This window comes from Periplaneta americana, chromosome 16 (genome assembly GCF_040183065.1).
Source record: "Periplaneta americana isolate PAMFEO1 chromosome 16, P.americana_PAMFEO1_priV1, whole genome shotgun sequence".
NCBI lineage: Eukaryota > Metazoa > Arthropoda > Insecta > Blattodea > Blattidae > Periplaneta > Periplaneta americana.
In genome coordinates this window covers 188,459,242-188,477,078 of record NC_091132.1, presented here as the reverse complement: position 1 = coordinate 188,477,078, position 17,837 = coordinate 188,459,242, and the positions used below count along the sequence as shown (strand labels likewise).

Here is a 17,837-nt window from a genome sequence, read left to right as displayed (position 1 = left end):
CCAAGTTTCTACACAATGCTCACTACAAATGACGTGCTACTGGCATAAGCAGAACTGTAGCTCCTCAGAGCGACTGCCTTCATTCCCCTTCCACCCCACCCACCTTTTCTACCAGTGCGGTCATAGCGTTCTAGTTACGCTCGGCTGCATCAACATTCATTCTTGTGGCGGCAGGTATACAATACGCTATCAAGAATTACTAATGAACAGGTAAAAAATCCTTAGGAACATACCTTTGGAAAGTAAGAGAAAACGAATGAGGGAAATAAGTTAAAAGATATGTAAAATAAATTGCATATAATGTAAGGTCTATCATCCCATTAGGCTACTAGTAAAACCGATTAACTCCACTTTTTATGTAAAATAAGTTAAGTACAGTCCCCGACTTGTCTTTCTGTGCTCTGTATTGTACTAAAATGGAATAAGTTCGAAATGTAGGCAACAAACCAATTACTTTATTAGAAGAATTTATTATGATTTTTCGTGCTTTAATAAAGTTTTAATTCCTGTTTTTACAAAACATGCATTACTGGACTTAACTGGTTTTAATAGTAATAGGACGATGTATAAATTTTATGTTAATAAGTGAGTGATAGCTATATGACTGGAGGTCAATGCTGTCATTCAACATTGTAACGCACTGCAGTTTGAAAAGAACTGGAACATGCCAAAATCTAAACCCGTAAAGAAAGACTACTTCAAAAGGAAATGGGAATATGATTTTTTTGTTATTGAAGAAGACGAAAGAATTGTTTGTTTACTATGTCTCATCCAATTTATTTCTACTCATAATTTCAATATTAAACTACATTTTAATAAAGCCCATATTAAAAATGATGGAATAGACGAACTTTCGAGTAAGTTCATTATTACGAACTGTATATTTATTATTTATTTATATAGACTACTGTTAAATTAAGAACATCACTCGTTGTGTTCATTTTGAATTGAAATGAATAGTGACTTTCAAGGTTCATTACTTAAATGCTACAAATTTGTGTTTCCGTAGGTGGTGATAGGAGGAAAGTTTTCGAAAATCTAAAGCAGGCTAGGTGCAAAGAAATGTAGTGTAAACTTTGAAACGAGATAACGCATTATAAATACATTGAATTCATTACAATCCTTTTTGAAAATTACAGTGCCGCCACTGATGGATGGAGAAGTCGATCATCCTCAATAGAAGTGGAGTGAGGCTGACGTCATATTTCCCCTACTTACGAGTTCTGCAGGCCTAGCATGAGGATGAGCGTAATTCTGTTTATACAGGGTTGTCTGTAAGATCTGGTGATCGTTAATAAATAATCAGAGCTTATTTTTGTGCTATTTCGGAACTGCATATTTATACCGTTTAGCTATCTCATGCTACCCATTCTTGTGAGTAGATTGTACTGCAGGCATGCCAAAACCCTGCATATTGTGCAGTTGTCTCTGTGTGATGTGCACTTTCTATTCCCCTACCTGAAGGGAGTGAATTGGCTTAGAGGGAAGCGCGACAGGGCTGTACAGTCCCTGCAGAATCAGATCAGCTTTAGTTTCAGTAACAGCTTTAGTACAGGTGCTGATTGAGCTGTGACTGTGAATGCATTATGAAAAATAAAGCGAGTAGTCCACAGATATAATGAGGGAGAGAATGTTATAATGTTTTCCTCAACCAGCAATAATTATTTTAAAATGAAAGGCTTTCATCAGCCCATATCGAGCTAATAGTTTTGTGACGGTTTAGATGAAATTAGTAAAGTTCTCAAAATATGATATTCGCCAACACTTATTTCTTAATCAGTAATCTCACGACAAAACAAACTTGACAATGGAGTTGTTTTGGAGTCTGTATTAACAAAGTCATCAAAGGATAGACTACTTACGACTTGTATTTGATAAGTGATGAGAATACTGAGTGAGGAATACATGTGAGGCTCTTGAGGCTGTAAGAGAGCGAAGAAAACAGCTATTTGCAAGGCATACAAATTTTCTGGAAAAATATGACAAATTTTCCATCTCACGTCACTATATTATGTTAATAATACTTACGTTAATAATTCTTTAAACCTGACATAAAGAGAAAGTCGTCACTTTACAGCTCGTGAACTACGTTTTTAACTTCTTTCAGTAACTTTCCCAACTTGCAGATACTTGCTCTTAACGTTTCCCAAATAAACTATATGTAAATTTAAATTCTAAGCTTAATTTATACAATTTATTAATATTAATGTTTATTTATATTGACATACAACAAGGAAATGATTTAAGTGTAAAAACTTCACACACATTATCCTACTGCATGTAATTGGGAGTAAAATTTTCTTTGACGTTTGTGTACCAATGGCCCCAATAATGCTTAACGAACAATGAAAGAGTATTACTTTAAAATAATTAGTGCTTACTGCGAAAAATGAAGTACTGTGGTTTTTTTTTGTTTCGAAATTACTGCACTAGTTATATTTTCTGCAAATACTGTATAAAAATCATGTTAATAAATGATGCTTTACAAACCACTGCTTTGCGAAATATAACTGAGTAAGCCTAATGTTTCTTGTGATACAATTGTCAAACATAGACACTGACAATAATTGTGTTTTTGTCCTTCTGCTAAGTGTTTTTATAATGTTCAAATGTCAATTTAATACAAGATTAGAATCGCAGAATAGATTCTTGTACACCCCTCCAGCAAGAAATGGTAAGAGCAACGTGTAAAGCAATCTGCACAGACTGACGATCCCACACACACACTTTGCGCGTGCAGTTCTCATTTCTGGCATGCCTGTTGTATGTATGCACAGCAGATCAGTTACTGCAGTGCAGAAGTACTTGAATCTGCTCTACACAAAGGAATTACATAGGTAATGATGATGAAATCTAACATTGATTCTGGTAGTGAAATAATTATTGCCGTTATTAAGTGCGAGTTGAATCGAAAACTTCAATTTTAATAAAATATTTGGCATTTGATGCCGTTAGATTTGTGCAGGAATTACCGTAGGCATAATGTTTTAAGTTCTTAGAAGAGAGATAATGTTGACTTCATTATTTTAAGCCTTAGGTGTAAATCACATCCGTAGTGTTGATTGTTACAATGACTTTCTTTTGTTAACAGTCTTAAATTACGGACATGTAACAATGGTTTGTACTTGCATATAGTGTTCCTTGATCGAATTTGAAGATATTTATATATTGAATTCTTGCATTTTGTGTTAAAATAGCAACTACATATTTACTATCAAAGTAACATTAAAATTCGTGCGTCCAACCAAAGCCATAAATAAAGAAATTTTAGTATATATTAAATCCCAAATTATTTAATAAATGCTACTTTTTTTTTTTTTTGTAACGGTACGGTACTATAAATGCAAAGTACAAGAAATCTAAAAAGAAATATCATGTAAATTACATAACATAAGAAGTAATTAATTGATTTGAAAAAAAAAACAATCGGAATGTGCGTTCAGTACTGAACTATTGAGATTGAAATAAGATAATATCTATAAAGCTGGAACTGAGTACTTCAGGACATGCATAATAACTACTCTACAGACTCGCTGGGATATAGTAGGAAATCGAAAACAGGGTGCAAGAAAATATATATCTTGATTTCCTCTGCAAATGGAGAGAGAGAAATTACTCTTTTCACTCACATATTCTAGAAATATAGAGTGACACATTTGAAAAGCACCGCTCTAGTCACAGGAAAGTTTTGTGATTTGTAGATCGTACTTTGTAGCGGAGGTGTCAGCGCCTCGGTGCGGCACGAACTAGAAGTTCGCCGTTGTGGACGCGGGAAAGTCAGTCACCATTCGATTGGTGCCGCCGTTGGTTGAATTTTCAGGTGTTGTCAGCTTTTTTTTCTGGCTGTATTAGCCAACCGGCATAATTTTACGCAGTTTTAGAACAGGAATACGATGAATCTCTTCTTGCCGTGATGTTTATATGTGTGTGTACTGTTCAAGCAATTAAATCGTTTTCGTCCATAAGTCAAGATGTCGTTTTGGGTTAGGAAATGACTTATTTGTCATGCTTCTAGGTCTTATTTGTTTAACGCCGTTGTGAAAGTATGATAAATAAATGCGTATTTCTTTTATTTTGTGTTTTTGTGTGCGTGTTAAGTGTGTCAACGCCGCTGTTCGGTAAATGAAAGTTTTCTGTTGTGCGTAACATACTCCATCAGCTGGTTTTACTGCTGAAATTGCTGTGCTGGACAACATGAGCTTTCGTAGGGCGGTCATGAAAAGGTAAGTCGTAACTGCTGTTTTATGTCTGCAACATAAATTTATGATAGTACAGTATTACGCAACCTAAGAAGTGCTCAATGTAAATTACGTAAGATCATTGAGTGGGCGTGTTTTGAGGTTAGAGTTCCACAACGTTTGCGAGATTCACTGTTTAAATATTTGCTCTTCCACGAAGAAATAAGGTTACCTGTGTGCGTGTTGACAAGTTTTAATGAATGTCAAACATCACTGAATGTGGTTTCGTAGTTTAGGTTTATTTTGTTTAAGCCAGAAAATTTATTTCTTGAAGATTTTCTCTTGTAATATTTGATTTTATTCATTTCCTTCACTAGATTATCGAAAATAAATGGAAAGTAAAACTTGGTTTGAAACATGCGTAGGTGTCAGTGTGTTGGTGTGTCATGTCTACGTATTATAGACTTGACTGGCATTGTTGACAACAGCTAATTCTCAATGGTAACACGTATAAACGCCAGAATAACTTACTTTGTACCCCATATTGCAATAGAGAACCAAGTATAGCGTTTTATCAGGTGTTAGGAATGCATAATGCTTCCTCAGTTTTGTAGTCTAAGCAGATAATAGTTTGATTTTATTTATTCTTATTTATGCCATAGTTTTATGAAGGGATCGAAAATATATTCTCCAATGATTCAAGTTGAATGAACAGGCTATTAATCCTTCGTAATTTGTCTGCTTCAAGTATTAGCCACTAATAAACATAATATTACATTTATTACCATATAATATTAATCATCAGAAGACAAACATGACGTTCTTCCGTAATTGATTTTTGATCAGCAAGATCTGATCTTCCTACCGAATTGGGTCTAGCCTATTTTCCATATTTAACTATCTTGGTCTTAATATTTGTCATAATCATTATCTACATAGATTAAGCCTTATCGGCTTGTTCCGGACTCAAAGAAATTGACCCGACTGTCGTTTTTAAGCCATTGGACGCTATTCCTGGCACAGACTTACATTTTGTATCATAAAGTAAAATAATTAAAATTGATTTAAGTTAGGTATTTATTAAAGCATGGCCACGTACAGACATCAAAGATATTCTGCACAATGAAACAATAAATTGATTCTCATTTATTATTAGTAAATTGTTGGTTTTCCTTGATTTATCTCATAGCGAAAAGTGTTGGGGGCGCAAATCCTTTCGCAAATCTTTATTAAAGTTTCGAAATTTTAAATTTAGAATAGGCTACTCCATCTTCTTTCAAGCTGTAAGAAGCGTGTTGGTGTGTCTTGCCAAATAATCTCAGGCCCTCCTGTGATTGCAACTTGCAGTGGGCATACCGAGTGGAAGGATGTAGGGATTGTGGTGTTAACCACTTAACGAGGACTTCAGGACTTGTACTGCAAAGACTTTAAAATAGGACGTAGCTTACTATAGTCTATCGAACGTAAAATCCGCTTTTAATGCAAATATGTATTTCTCCGTGCACGTAATTCCACTAACCCTACTCGAACCTGTTTTGTTTTATTCGTAGTCACTGGTTCGCAACATTTCGATTGTCACACACCCCTTGAAGTTCTATCTCATTTTGGCGGACCCCCAAAATGTTTTGTATTATAAATTTAGGGTGGTATTAATCATGTTTTTATCTGTACACATTTGTATAACGTAGTGAATTAAACATTCATAATAAATTGACGCTTCCAATGCTATTGAAAAAGTTGATCATATTGTAGGTGCTAGAAGGTCACTGAAGGTGTAGAATGAATAGGTCGTAATTCTTGTTTAGGCCTAATTGATAATTCCGCGATACCACAAGTTTAATTTATTAATCGTTGCTTCAGTCTTATCCTGAACTGTGAATACAGTTGTAATGGGTCCTGAGTTTTAGAATTCAAAAAACAAAAATATCAGATAGGTATGCAAGACAAGAGAAGTCCCTCAGGCGAACTCATTCTTGTTAAACTTCGTCTGAGAAGTCTAAAAAAATATTCTAGCAATCTGATAAAACTCAAAGAACGTGATACAATTCGGTTTTGTTAAAATAACGTCTGAAAACACACTTTAGTTGCACGGATCCCAGGTTTGGAACCGCTGTTGTAGCTTATTTAGCTAATTCAAATGTGTTTTTCGCATTTATGAGCTTCTGTTTGCGATATGGAATACTACATATAAATAGAAATTGGCGACACATAACCATTAACTTATACAAAATATTTCAGTAATTTATATATATTTTTTTTTCGACAAAACAATATTATTCACCACCATATTTGTTATGCGTTGCCATAACAAACTTTCGTATGCCATTAACGCAGTATAAATAACTTCTAATATGGACAATTTCGTGTTATGTGAAGCATTGTCGTGAATTATTTTAATAAATTATAAGGGACTCTACGTCTTTGCTGTAAATTGTGAAATAACAATTCGTATCCAAGAAAAGTCCTTTGAGTTAGCTCTATGGCAGCGCTTATGACTCCAGAGTAGCCGGCCCAGGTTCGATTCCAGGCGGGGTCAGAAATTTTCATGTAAAATTTCTACCACGGGACTAGGAGAGATGGCGCTGCACAACTTCTAATCACTAAATTGTGCACCAATATGCCTGGGTTAAATCTCTAATCTCCCCAGTGCATATGAAGAGAAGTCATATGCCATTATTGATTAGGGTTGCCAACTTTTTTGAAGAAAATACGGGAGAGTAAGGAATCGACAAAATTTCACATAGAAAATTGACAAATTATTCCGTTCAGTTACTAAAAACTACTTTATGCTCGATCATGCCGAAATATAGTAATTATACACCAGGTAGCAGCCCTTTAATGGACCTCATTAAAGTACGCCTATTCATTAAAGTTCAGGTTTTCCAGTAATCAGAAAGCACCATTGTAGCAATATGAAAGCGCAAGTATGGAATTGAAACAACCTACTTGTGAAATTTGAAGACGTCAATGGATTTCCATCGCAATATCCCTTCCCCTTTTTTCGTAACCAATAAGACGCTAGATTGGTAAACTTATAACAAAAGTCGTAAGTTTTTTTTTTTTAATTTATAACATTAACATGGTTTTATTTTAAACGAGTGAGCATTAAAGCCCATTTTTGGCAAGCATTACCTTCTACAAAGACTGCACATTGCAATGCATCTCTTGAACAACATAAATCATCATCATCATACACGGTAAAATCAAATGTTTAGAATATTATGCAAAAATAAGGGAGAAAAATGCTAGACGAGAAGAATAATACGGGAAACTGAGCTTTCCATGCGGACGTATTCATTATGCAGTGTATGTTATACTGTCTACAACACATTAGCGTACAATATAGAGAATGAAGTTAAATTGAAAAATAATCATAATATGGATATTTAAACACATTTTTTAAAATGGTGGCGGTTAATTTCGATACAGGCTTCAGTTCTAATGTGCATATTATCGCACTATAGATTATTGCATCTAATTCCAATTGCCAGTTTCGTCTTTCGTACTAGAAACTCATGTTGAAATAATTCTGTACCTACTCTACAAAAGAGTACCTTACGTATTGTAAATTCAATCTTCACTTCTGCCCGACCCGCACAGATAAAATTACTCAGACATGCTATCTACTATTCGTACAAGTGGTTATGCCGCAGGATCGTAGAAAGGGGGGAAATCACGTGACAGTTAATTACTTAACGAGACCCTTTTATTTAAGTTATTTTAAACAGTTGTATAATATTACGTAAACGTCCAATTCCTAACAGAAATTAATGTTTTCAGAAAAGAGCTAAGACAGCCCAGCTTTTACAGAGGGGCGTGCAAAAGCATGTGGGGGAAATCGGGATGCGACGTAGGCAAACGGACAGTACCTGTGCGAAAATATGATTCAATATTGAAAGCTCTTTCGTCACTGGAAAATGTGAACATATTTCTGGAACGTACTATACTCACTCAATGCTGGTTACTATATGCGACCTTGGTTCTGTGTGAAGGACAGTTGGAACCTTTTATTTAAGTTATTTTAAACAGTTGTATAATATTACGTAAACGTCCAATTCCTAACAGAAATTAATGTTTTCAGAAAGGAGCTAAGACAGCCCAGCTTTTACAGAGGGGCGTGCAAAAGCATGTGGGGGAAATCGGGATGCGACGTAGGCAAACGGACAGTACCTGTGCGAAAATATGATTCAATATTGAAAGCTCTTTCGTCACTGGAAAATGTGAACATATTTCTGGAACGTACTATACTCACTCAGTGCTGGTTACTATATGCGACCTTGGTTCTGTGTGAAGGACAGTTGGAACCTTTTATTTAAGTTATTTTAAACAGTTGTATAATATTACGTAAACGTCCAATTCCTAACAGAAATTAATGTTTTCAGAAAAGAGCTAAGACAGCCCAGCTTTTACAGAGGGGCGTGCAAAAGCATGTGGGGGAAATCGGGATGCGACGTAGGCAAACGGACAGTACCTGTGCGAAAATATGATTCAATATTGAAAGCTCTTTCGTCACTGGAAAATGTGAACATATTTCTGGAACGTACTATACTCACTCAGTGCTGGTTACTATATGCGACCTTGGTTCTGTGTGAAGGACAGATGGAACTTCATTAATAGAAGGGATGGAAGTGAAGTACATTAAAAAACTCAGGTACAATAAAAACTGAAGTAAAAATAAAATGATGTCCCTGTACAAGAATGGACTACGTGCCGGCACCGAGTTTCTTCTTCTTCTTCTTCTTCATCATCATCATCATCATCATCATCATCACCCGTTTCCTACACTACACACAGATACACATCATACATAATGTGGCCCGATGAAGTGGTGTGCAACTTCTCGTAAAATGGGTCACAGTCCTGTTATCTATCCTCAGTATGTGGAATCCGAATCACGCAAGTGGAGTGAGTAGGCATTAGACACACACACACACATACACATATCCAAGAAAACAAGTGAACAACTTCGCTTCCGCTATCATAGATGAGAGTTGTACTATTTACATCAAACACAGTTTTTTTTATAGACCTCAGTACACACATAATTTAAGGAGAATTTTTTGCTAAGCAAGAACGATTAATTCACGATGCAGCTTCTGTCAATAGCGTTATTTCTCAGTTCTGTTCTCGAATCCAAGAATGAATACACGAATAAGATTTAAATCCTCAGTCTTCCATACTTTCGTCTTGTGTTCTAGTCCAAGACATTGGCACCAATAAGAAGAAATGAGCGTGAACATGAGAAAACCTAATTTGATTGGAAATACAGGGACATCACTTTATTTTTACCTACATTTTTAACATTCACCTGGCTATACTCGGAAACACTGTTGTCCCCTTCCATTACAGGAGTTTGATGTTACTAGTGCAATATGTAAACAAATAATTTTACTAGGTATAGGAGGAGAGAAAAGTAGTTTATCCATTTATGTTGTAGGGAAATACGATATTACGATTTTCAGTTTGATCATCACTTTTACGGAATTTATCAAAATACAGTAGAGTAGTTTTGATAAATTCCGTAAAAGTGATTATCAAACTGAAAATCGTAATATCGTATTTCCCTACAACATAAATGGATAAAAAATTTTACTTGAAGCAAGTAAAGCGATCGGTTTGGAAGTAAATCTCGAAAAGACGAAGTATATGATTATGTCTCGTGACCAGAATATTGTACGAAATGGAAATATAAAAATTGGAGATTTATCCTTCGAAGAGGTGGAAAAATTCAAATATCTTGGAGCAACAGTAACAAATATAAATGACACTCGGGAGGAAATTAAACGCAGAATAAATATGGGAAATGCCTGTTATTATTCGGTTGAGAAGCTTTTATCATCTAGTCTGCTGTCCAAAAATCTGAAAGTTAGAATTTATAAAACAGTTATATTACCGGTTCTTCTGTATGGTTGTGAAACTTGGACTCTCACTCTGAGAGAGGAACATAGGTTAAGGGTGTTTGAGAATAAGGTGCTTAGGAAAATATTTGTGGCTAAGCGGGATGAAGTTACAGGAGAATGGAGAAAGTTACACAACACAGAACTGCACACATTGTATTCTTCACCTGACATAATTAGGAACTTAAAATCCAGATGTTTGAGATGGGCAGGGCATGTAGCACGTATGGGCGAATCCAGAAATGCATATAGAGTGTTAGTTAGGAGGCCGGAGGGAAAAAGACCTTTAGGGAGGCCGAGACGTAGATGGGAGGATAATATTAAAATGGATTTGAGGGAGGTGGGGTGTGATGATAGAGACTGGATTAATCTTGCACAGGATAGGGACCGATGGCGGGCTTATGTGAGGGCGGCAATGAACCTTCGGGTTCCTTAAAAGCCATTTGTAAGTAAGTAACAGTAGAGTAGTAACATTTTTTTTTCAAAAACTCAACTTTTCAGGCGGCTATGTTCGTTATGTAATGTCTACTTTATTTAGCATATTAATTATTGATGTTAACATACAATATAGAGAGTGTATTTAAATTGAGGGGGTCATGAGTAAAGGGCTGTAAGTGCACTTAAGTTACTTTTGAGAAAATGGGGTTTAAATATTTAAGCTTTCGTAAAATCGGTGAAATTTTTTATTTAAATTTTAATGTGTGATGCGATTAAAATATCCCTTTGCCACTAAAATTTTAGATACTTTTGCTTACACTGGATACACTTAACTCATGTTATTACAAATGTCACTAGCATTCCTTTGCTTCTAGCCACCTCAATTCAAAAAAAGCTAATCTGAAGTTTTAAACAAGTTGCTGAAAATGGTTGCCGTTCATTACAATGCAGGCTTCAATTCAGTACGCATATTATTAAAAATATTTTGAAGCATATTCTCTGAAATTGAATTTATCGTTTCTTGAATATAATTTTTAGTACGATATTATTAATATAGGTTCTTTCTTCTATAGAAAACGCAATCATATTTATGAAACACACTATACACTGCAGTGTTTACTTCACTGCTTGAAGACTTCGAATGCAACAGAGGCCGTAAGTTTGTGTGTCTGACGGGAGCAAGGACATTAGTGAAGGGGTGAAGTACATTCAGAAATGCAGGTACAATAAAAATTCAAGTAAAAATAAAATGATGTCCCTGTACAAGTGGAATTATGGTCCACTCCACTTGTTTTGGTTCTCGTCCTAACATTTGTTTAAAAATATATTAAATCGTACAGGTCAAAGTTCAGAACCAATATTTGTCTTAGTGGCTTGGGGAAAACCACGGGAAAACACTGCATGTCACTGTTTACACCGGTCGCGAAGGCATTGCGTGATTCTCTGTCCCTGGCGACAGGCGTTTCAGGGGCGTTGTTAGAATGGATCCCATAAAAACAGACAGTTAGTGCATGAAAAGTTTAAATTTGTATGACAGGAGGCGAATTCGTTCTCTGCGTTTTAGCGTAATTGGTAGTACAGCTAGTGAGAGTTGGGAATAAATTCGCTGACGTAATGAATTGATACGTAGCAGTCAGTAGTGGTGGGGAGTAAGCGAACTCAGCAGAGCTGGTTTTTTTTAAGCACGCGCCTTTCAGTGTTGAGATATCAGCTAGTTGAAATTTAACAGAATGAAATGGAATTGTAATCAAATTTCGCCATGTTTAGAAATATACGAAAATTGTCCAGCATTGTGGGATATTAAAAGTAAAGACAACATAAATGGAAGATTGAAATACGCTTATACCACAGTCTAGTATATAGTCACGAAGCTTGAGTTGTGAGGGTACTAGGAACAAAAGACTGTGCCGGTCAGAAGTCTGCAACGGACGTTTTCGCTCGAGCGCCAAGTAGTTCATAGCATAATCCGATAGATAGCGCACATGCATGATGGGTAAAATTGTTACGAGCGATAAATCCTCGAACGGTATAAGCCGAGCGTTAGACATTCGTTCTTGTTACAGTGATGAACTGTGTAGTAACATCATAGATGTTTATCATTTCAAAACTTTGCAGTGTTTAACTAACCTCTCCATAATAAAACTACAAAACTTGCTTTAAAATGTAATATAAATGTTGTAGATAATTTTTTTTTTCTTCCACGCGGGAGTGATTTTGTTTTTGCCACATCTGATAGATGTTATTGGGTGTAAATGCAATTATTATAAACGGAGAACACAATCACGATAATGCAAGAGCTGTATCAAGTTTTCTAGTAATATTAATAATAATAATAATAATAATAATAATAATAATAATAATAATAATAATAATAATTAGTGTATCAATCTTTGCGTCTGTAACAGTTATGTAGCATGATTATTCCTTTTATTATATTTTCTGTGACGTTATCTCTGTACTAATATTGTTATTAATCTACTGCTATATCAATAATATTTTGTAAAACGTTTCTACATTGTCGCAGTATATAGACGGAACACTATGTATGGATCTATCATATTATATATGTGGTAAATCAAATATTGAATAATTATTAATTAGCAATAATAACTGTATATCGAAGTTTTTCATACTATTTTATTTATAACTTCATGTTACTGTTTTGGTACGTTCCATTAAACGTTTGTCATAAACGCAGAAAATAAAGCCTTATTTTTACCGTGTGAGCAAAACATATGTGTATCTTATCTGTCGCCTTCCATACAAGATAAGACATGTTGGTGAGATGACCTTGTACTGTGCTTCTATTTATTACGAGCGTATCACGACCGATCGTATCTCACTCGAGGGTGCGACACTCGACCGAGTTCAAGCGAGCGATTTAACTCCAATGCAGCACTCTGGTGCCGGTACTATTTCTCATTGTGTGTGATGAGGCGATAGTAGCGATCCTTGTGGTTAGCAACTATCTATGGATGCATATTTCCTACATATTGAGCTTCGTGGCTGTGTATACTAGACTGTGCTTATACTCTTTTTAGCCAGCTGATGAACGAATTGACAATTGGAATTCTTTTGGGAGACATGGATTCCAAAGAATAGAAAGCAAAAATTAAAAATATAAATGACGAGGAATTATATTCGCAAGACAGTAGGCCTATACTTTAAGAAGGCTTGCAGGTGCACTATATTTACTTCTTCTCGCAATCCATTTTGCTTGTGTTTTGTTTGTTTCTGTTAGCACTTCTATTTCGACCAGTTTTTTCTCTCTTAAAATTGTCCCAAGCACCGAACATCCCCCATTTATAATTTCTTACGTCAATTTGTATGAGGTACTAGATATTTTAATCGCTATTAACGAAGACACAAGGCGAATTATACAGGGTGTTAAAAAGTATCCAATATTTTAGGAGGTGCTAGTATGCATCAAAACAAGAAAATAATGTCTAATAAACATGGTTCCTACAACACACATTTCCTGAGATCTGAAAACTTGTTCATAGGATTGGGTTATTTTACGACGCTGTATCAACATCTAGGTTATTTAGCGTCTGAATGAAATGAAGGTGATAATGCCGGTGAAATGAGTCCGGGGTCCAGCACCGAAAGTTACCCAGCATTTGCTTGTATTGGGTTAAGGGAAAACCCCGGAAAAAACCTCAACCAGGTAACTTGCCCCGACCGGGATTCGAATCCGGGCCACCTGGTTTCGCGGGCAGATGCGCTGACCGTTACTCCACAGGTGTGGACTGTTCATAAGGTTCGTTCCAACAAGCGGTTCATGGATCAGTTCATGCGCTAGTTGAGCATCTGCTATGGGATTGAAACTGGACTGGACGCTGTTGGAACGCTTTCGCGGATCGTTATGTACTAAATCCAGAGATGCTATAACTGTGATCATCTTTGCTAAGAACGGGATGCTTAATTATTATCGTTTCGCAGCTAATTCTAATTGCAGAAAATATAATTTCGATCATTTTCTATAAAAAGATGACAAAAAATATGGAAGGCAAGAATTCCGATAATTCAACGTCGTGTACGGGGGGACTCTCATCTAAAAATAGCTTTTTTAAATTATTAATGTATGTACGTTATTTATTATACTTTTAATCAAAGCTGCATGTTGAAATTGTAATTAACTGTTTCAATACCCAAATAATTTCCATTCCCTTTCTTTTTGGCGAAAATTTAAATTAAATCTCTAGTTTTATTATTCGTCTGTACTGTCACTTTTCATCTTTAACCTCAATAACGTGAACAGTCGATCATGTCTTTCTTCAGTATCCAGGAGTCGTTGGTGAGCTTATGCGCATGCGCGTCTTGCTTACTCTTCCGTACATGCCTCAATCCACGGACTATTTTTGACCGTTCCGAACCCGTGTCAAAAACTTGTTGGAACGCCCGACTGCAGTACATGTTTCCGGTTCAGGACTGGTTCGGATTGTGTTGGAACGCTTTTTCTGTACTGCGCATGCTCACAATGGTTACGGACGGTTCCTGACTGTTGTTGGAACGAACCTATAGGAGGTGCTCAATGTGACGTCATGGCAGTAAGTTACATTCCTCTGCCCTTCGGCGTAAGGAATCACGCACTCTTTGAAATTTACCATAACCAAAAGTCTAGGGGATTTAGGTTTGGGGAACGAGTAGGCCAAGGTGTGGGGCCTCCCCGATCAATCCAGACCCTGAAGTGTCAGCGTCAGGTGTTTACGCATATTGCGGAGAAAATGTGCTGGTGTGTCATCATGCGTGAACCACATCTGTAGTCTTTGCTGAGCAAGGTAGGCAATACGTTAATAAGAAAGTCCTGATAACGAGCCCCAGTTAATCTCTGTGGTAGCACGTATGCCCTTCGTCTATCGCCAAGAACGTCTGCCCATACGTTGATTGAGAATAGGTGCTGATGCCTTGTTTCTTCAACTGCATGGGTATCTTCATCACCCCACAGATGCTGATTACGAAAATTCACAACACCATCTCTGCTGAACCCCGCTCAAATCCGCAACCAGACTTTTGTTTTCAGTATTCCTTGCGACGTAACAGTATTCCATGCCAGGGGTGTCAACTACGGTATGATTATCTGGTATAGCCGCGACGCTGTTATTCCCGGCGTGACTCCTCCTCTTTGCTTACGTCTTAGGAAGTGAAGGCTCTATAAAGTCTAGGTAGGTAGTATCGTTCGCCATTTTTGTTCTTTCGTTGCCGAGCTATCAGTCGAGGAATCTATTTGCCATACCGTTAAACATTATCATGTCGTAGCTCCTATGATAATAAATCAAACACACTGTAATTGAGCAAATAATTGAGCGGCAAATAACGTCCTCGTGTGCTTCCTGCGAACGCCAACGAAAGAGCCAAAATGGCGGGCGATTACATTAAGTATTTATCGAGCCTTAGGAAATGTATAATGTCGTCATCAGCGAATCACAAGACGCACTCGTTTAAATGTAGCTGACCTGCAACATGATTGGCTGCAGGAAATTAGAGCGACGGGACTATAGTCTGCTGTATTGTAGGGCAGAAAAATGCATTGCCATAAATGGACGTCACATTGTACACCTCCTACGAACAAGTGTTCAGATCTCAGAAAGTATGTGTTGTAGTACCCATGTTTATTAGACATTATTTTTTTTTTGATACATACTATCGTTTCCTAAAGTATTGGATACTTTTTAAACACTCTGTATGTATTAACGAGCGAATAAAGTGGTTAGCTAGTAAAGTATACCTCATCATAACACTTTCCGATAATATTCATTCATCTTTTTAATTGATCGTCATTGGAACTCTGGATAATTTTAAAGATGTGATGGAAGGGCCTTGACTTCATTCATGACGTTACGAACGTATTTTTAATCAATACGGCAGCCATATTGAATTAGGTCTAAATATAATTTCCATTGTGATAATAAATTTTATGAAATCCACAGGATATGTAATATACAAATGTACTAAATTTTAGGGGCTACGCCCCCTGAACCACAAATATTCACTACACAAACAAAACTTCCAAACATCATGTAGGCCTACCATAACATAACAGGAATGAAAAAAAAAAACATACATCACACACCGAACCAAAATTCCTATTGTTTTCATAAACGAAACTGGCCACTATATCAAAATACGTAATCCAATATGACAATATGATCACTGTATAGGATACAAGAACGTTCGGGATGTCAACACTAAAGTCACGGTCCCTCATTTTACACAACATAAAACTTTAAAAAGGTATAATTACTCAACCACAACATTCAAAATCACAGACTATTAGTATCTAAATCAATTTCCAATCACTTGAATTTCAATGTACATTGAACCACGCACCTACGCATAAATCATTGCACTATTCTCTTTTACATAATAATAATAATAATAATAATAATAATAATAATAATAATAATAATAATAATAATAATAATTTATTGAATTTGGTATTCCCAAGAAAGTAGTTCGATTAGTTAAAATATGTGAAACTTACAGCAGACTCCGTATAGGCAAACTTCTGTCCAATTCACTGCGGGCTAAAGCAAGGAGATGCACTATCACCTTTACTTTTTAATTTTCCTCTAGAATATGCCATTAGGAAAGTTCAGGATAACAGAGTGGGTTTGGAATTGAACGGGTTACATCAGCTTCTTGTCTATGCGGATGACGTGAATGTGTTAGGAGAAAATCCACAAACGATTAGGGAAAACACGGGAATTTTATTGGAAGCAAGTAAAGAGATAGGTTTAGAAGTAAACCCCGAAAAGACAAAGTATTTGATTATGTTTCGTGACGAGAATATAGTACGAAATGGAAATATAAACATTCAAATATCTGGGAGCAACAGTAACAAATATAAATGACACTCGGGAGGAAATTAAACACAGAATAAACATGGGAAATGCCTGTTATTATTCGGTTGAGAAGCTTTTGTCATCTAGTCTGCTGTCAAAAAGTCTGAAAGTTAGAATTTATAAAACGGTTACATTACCGGTTGTTCTTTATGGTTGTGAAACTTGGACTCTCACTTTGAGAGAGGAACATAGGTTAAGGGTGTTTGAGAATAAGGTTCTTAGGAAAATATTTGGGGCTAAGAGGGATGAAGTTACAGGAGAATGGAGAAAGTTACACAACACAGAAATGCACGCATTGTATTCTTCACCTGACATAATTAGGAACATTAAATCCAGACGTTTGAGATGGGCAGGGCATGAAGCACGTATGGGCGAATCCAGAAATGCATATAGAATGTTAGTTGGGAGGCCGGAGGGAAAAAGACCGTTGGGGAGGCCGAGACGTAGATAGAAAGATAATATTAAAATGGATTTGAGGGAGGTGGGATATGATGGTAGAGACTGGATTAATCTTGCTCATGATAGGGACCAGTGGCGGGCTTATGTGAGGGCGGAAATGAACCTCCTTAAAAGCCAGTAAGTAATAAGTAAGTAAGTATTATTATTGCTATTCTATTGCTTTATATATTGGTGTTATTTGTTTTTACTATGTATTTTTGTACTGCCTGAGTGGAAGTGAAGGTCTTATGGTTTTAACTTTGGCAGTAAAAATAAATAGATATACAGACAGACAGAAAGACAAATAGACTAAGTAAATAAATAAATAATTAACTAAACAAATACATAAGTGTATAAACTAATAAATACTGCAAATAAATGATTGCATAAATACATAAATAAATAAGCAAATAAGAAAATAATTAGAGAGGTAAATAAGTAAATACATAAATGAGTAATTATAAAATTAATGAATAAAGAAATAAGTACATGCGTAAGTAAATAAATAAAGAAGTAAAAAGTAAACAAATAAATAAATGAAA

The 17,837-nt window shown here is 35.9% G+C and overlaps 1 protein-coding gene across 1 annotated transcript in view; it reads left to right on the top strand.

Annotated features, from left to right (window-relative positions):
• The first annotated feature begins 3,774 nt into the window (after nucleotides 1-3,774).
• The window catches only part of ASPP (Ankyrin-repeat, SH3-domain, and Proline-rich-region containing Protein), a 1,244,753-nt gene continuing 1,230,690 nt past the window's right edge, over nucleotides 3,775-17,837 (top strand). The window contains exon 1 of the mRNA XM_069815402.1: nucleotides 3,775-4,223. The gene's annotated coding sequence lies outside the window, so the exon portion shown is untranslated. The remainder of the gene's footprint in view (nucleotides 4,224-17,837) is intronic.